Genomic DNA, 4,949 nt, shown 5'->3' with positions numbered 1-4,949 from the left:
TGATGTTCAGGCCTTGGCCAATCGGTTCATGAGGTTGGATATTTCGGAGCCCAGTCGGGTATTGGCTTGTGTGATTTATCAGTCTTCCTTATTTGATTGCATCAGAGAGCGCTAGTATGATGATCCCCATTTGCTTGTCCTTAAGGACAGGGTTCTGCACGACGATTCCAAAGACGTGACCATTGGTGATGACAGGGTATTGAGGATGCAGGGCCGGATATGCGTGCCCAATGTGGATGGTCTTCGGGAGTTGATCCTAGAGAAGGCTCATAGCTCGCGGTAATCTATTCATCGGGGTGCTGCGAAGATGTATCAGGATCTGAGACAGCATTACTGGTGGAGAAGAATGAAGAAGGACATTGTAGGATGTGTAGCTCGGTGTCTCAATTGTCATCAGGTGAAATATGAGCATCAGAGACCGGGTGGCTTGCTTCAGCGGATGGACATTCTAGAGTGGAAGTGGGAGCGGATCACCATGGACTTTGTAGTTGGGCTCCCACGGACTTTGAAGAAGTCTGATGCAATCTGGGTGATTGTGTATCGACTGACCAAGTCCGCACACTTCATCCCTGTGTGTGCTACCTATTCTTCAGAGCGGTTGGCAGAGATATATATATTCGGGAGATTGTTCGTTTGTTTGGCGTCCCAGTTTCCATACTTTCAGATAGAGGTACTCAGTTTACTTCACAGTTTTGGAGGTCGGTACAACGAGAGTTGGGTACTCAGGTTGAGTTGAGCACAGCTTTTCACCCTCAGACGGACGGGCAGTCCGAGCGCACTATTTAGATATTTGAGGACATGTTGCGTGCTTGTGTCATTGATTTTGGAAGGTCATGGGATCAGTTTTTGCTTCTCGCAGAGTTTGATTATAACAACAGTTACCAGTCGAGTATTCAGATGGCTCCATATGAGGCTTTGTATGGGAGACGGTGTAGATCTCCGGTTGGTTGGTTTGAGCCGGGCGAGGCTAAACTATTGGGTACAGACTTAGTGCAGGATGCTTTAGACAAGGTGAAGGTGATTCAGGAGAGGCTTCGTATAGTTTCACCATTTTGAGTTTTGGAGAACGGAAAGAGGAGATTTTGAGTAAGGGTTTCACCCCAATCTTGAGGGTAAATAACTGTTACTTGGATTTGATCATATATCTTGATTCTACATGAATTTCCACTCCTGAAATATGGAATCAAAGAGTGAAATTTGGGCATTTTATCTAAAACTTAAGAGAATGAATTTTGTGATTTTGAATACTGATTTGTAATCGGATTTGGAAACAATTACATATTTGGATGCGTGAATTATAGATCAAGGGGATTTGACCTTAAACTTGGGTTTTGATTATACTGGCCCGGCTGATTGTTTATTAAATTTTGAGATTTGATTTAAATATTGAATCTTTATTGATTGGAATTGATTTTATAACTTTATTTAACCTCATCATGTATTATTTGGCTAAATTTGGATCATTTAGAGGTCGCGAATAGAAGAAAATGCATGATTGGAGGCTAAAGCTTATTGGAAAAAAGGTAAGTATATTGCATAAACTTGGTTTTAGCAAAAATACCTGAAGAATGACCCTGTTTGCTAATTGTAATGTATTAGGGACAATGTATATGTAAGGTGACGAGCGCATATGCGGGTATCATGGTCTATCCATGCTTGGGGTAGACTTTAAGCTTCATTATGCCTTGTTTGGTTGTGTGTTCTTCTTGACTTATGATTTATTTGATTGTATGACTAAGTGGGCCTATTTATAAATGGCATAAATTTCGTTAGCGCTTATAACATCTTAATTCCGCATGATGGGATATTCCTGAGATTGTTGATATACTTGATTTAGCCATTATCATACGTTATATAATGAATACACATCTGCATTTTTAATTATTATTGTGCATATTATTAGTTACTTCTTGAGCATATGCATGCATTCTAGGAGATGGAGATCTTGTGTAACGACATAGGTCGTTTTGATTATTAGCTCCCTTTCTGTGTTTCCTGACTTTTCATAGCTCGACTTGATGATGTTAAACTTGCGTGCATCGTCCGTGTCGATTTTCAAAATGTGTATGTGTGAAATTTTTAAGAAAATGTGATTTTTGACTTTAAATATGGTTATATTAGACCACGGTCAATATTTTTGGTAAACGACATCGGATCTGTATTTTGGCAATTCCGGTAGGTCGTATGATGATTTTGGACTTGCATGCATGTTTGGTTGGGGTCCCGAGTGACCCGATGCCATTTCAGCGCATTAGGTGAAAACATTAAAAATTGAGTTTTGAACTTTAAAATCTTAAATTTTGATGATCGATTATTGAATTTAGATGTTATTTTAGTTATTTGAGCTCATGAGCAAGTTTATATGATGTTATTACACTTAAGTGGTTGTCCGAATTGGAGCTTGAAGGGATCGGGAGAGTTTTAGATGGGTTGTAAATATTTTGCATAGGTGATGGATAATCTGGTGTGTTAGTCTGTAGGTCTCTCAAATACGAAGACCTATTCGCAAATGCGAGCTTCGCTTTAGCAAAGTCAGCCTCGCATTTGCAATGTGAGGGTTGGGAATGGGAACTTCAGTTTTGCAAGGAGATGGTCGAATTTGAGAGATGGTGGTGTATCGCATTTGCGACAATAGTATCTCATTTGTGACTGGGGACTTTGACCACATTTGCGATGGATGTGTACTTTGCAAACGCGAGGTTATTGTCACATTTACGATATCCGAAAGACTTAGACTCTGTTTGCTTTTACGAACAGCGGTTCACTTTTGCGAAAGCCGCAATTGCGAACCAGCATATTTGAAGCTGGAAAAATATGGGTATTTCGGACTTAGCTCATTTTATGGTACTTTTAAACCTAGACTCCATAAAGGCGATTTTTGAAGAGCAATTTCTTTCCAAATTCATAGGTTAGTAATCTTAACTTGTTTTTGTTCAATTTTCATTACTTTTTCATGAATTTCATCATCAAATATAAGAATTTTAAAGTAAAAATTGGCGGTTTTGGCTAAAATTTAGGGATTTTGTTGAATTGATATTTAGACCTCAAATTGTGGTCGAATTTCAAAAAAAATATATATATATTCAGGCTTAGGGGTGAATGGTAATCGGGATTTGATCGTTGTTGTCGATTACTTTTAAAATTAAATTATTTATACATAATAATTCTCATTAAATGTGTTGAAAATATTTTCTAATCAATAATACCTACTTTTATATAAATACTAGGTTGGTGCTGCCCGTGCATAACACGGGCCCAACATGGAGAACGGCTTATAAGGTGATATAGCCTTGTCTTGTTCACATTCTAAAACCTTACATATCAATTTCAGACAACATAAAGTTGACTATAAATAATTGCAATGCAGTTGAATTGAGTGCTAATTGAAAAACTGCATACAGTTACAGAATATATAATGCATTTCGCTAAATACAATACATAAAAGATAGTTTGGCATGATCGTTTATTCTGTTGCTTCAAATTGTAACTTCAAACGCTAAAAAGCTAAATTCCTTGAAATGACATGACATGAGACATTCACGAAATCATCATTCACTGAATCGAGCAAGTACCAGATTGCTTTTGCTTGCCGATTCTCTTCATCATCAACCTTACATTGGAGACAGCACTCAGTCTTCTGCCGTTTTTGGTCATTGTTACCATCTTGACCACCAAAAGAAACTTGGCATTGTGCAAAGCCCAACAGTTATATTATCACTGAAATCTAGAAAAACTCTACCATCACAAGATGAGATAATAAGAAACTTCTATTTAGAAGCTTACTATATTGCACAGTATATTAGATTCTAAATGCCTCCAAGCAGCATCAAAAATTAGTGTGAGTATTCAATGTTCTGTCTGATTTCTGAAACTTTAGTATCTTTCACGCTTGCTTATATGATACATCTATTAGTTTAGTGTTTGTTAAAAAATATATAGCTACCTCTCATTTTCTCAATCTTATTATAGCAATAACTTTTCACAAGAGAGAGATTCATCTGCTTAGTAATTTATAAGGAGACCTTGAACCGTACTTTGCTTAAAATAAAAAATTACCAAAGTCATCACAAGTGTTCATGGACAAGAACATATAAACGACATGAATCAAATACAGAAAGTTTATGCGAAAAAACTTAAAAGAAAGTCCATGTTAATACACCCAAATAATATAAACACCACGTATTCCATCTAGAATTCAACTTCATGGATTAAGCATCCCTGTGAACTCAAAATTTTGATACTACATATTATAAATATCATATGTACAGACAACTCAACACAAGGAACCACACTTAATAGAACTAAAATAGCAAATAATATTTTAATATTAGCAATTTAACTTACATGGAAAGAGATAAAAGAATGAACTATAAATAACGAAGTACTAACACCCTTGTCTTTTAGAATTAAAAGTTTACCAGGTCTGTTTATCAATTACCTGGACTCCCCGGCATATGTAACCAATAGTGACTCATTCATATCCATCCAAGTTCATCATAAGATGACCGGTTCTTCATTAGAATTAATCTTTTATCAGAATTAACATGTCCTTGTGGAAGTACAGATCCTTGTGCATACCAATGGTAACAAACAATTCCTGAATGGCGGGACAAAATATAGATTAGACCATGTATGTCTGGCATAAATAATATAACATATGATAGTCAAATTTTAACCGCGCTGAGCATGGCCAGTTGAAGTATCTATAATAGATTTAGATAACTTTAAAGGGACATTAGAAAAAGCAGAAATAACAGGAGATCTCATCAAGAGAATAAACGAACAGAGGAAAATTTCTTGCACGCACCGTCTAGCTCAATGAATGTGGTTTTATGTGCCTCCTGATCTGATCGAAAATGTTGCATATTGGATAAGGAGAGAATGACTCCTTACATGAAGAGAACACAATTTAGGAAGAAGATAGTGTTAGAGTTTGAGATCACCATGAA

Source organism: Nicotiana attenuata, unplaced genomic scaffold (assembly GCF_001879085.1).
Source record: "Nicotiana attenuata strain UT unplaced genomic scaffold, NIATTr2, whole genome shotgun sequence".
Classification (NCBI taxonomy): domain Eukaryota; kingdom Viridiplantae; phylum Streptophyta; class Magnoliopsida; order Solanales; family Solanaceae; genus Nicotiana; species Nicotiana attenuata.
This window is presented reverse-complemented; position numbering follows the sequence as displayed.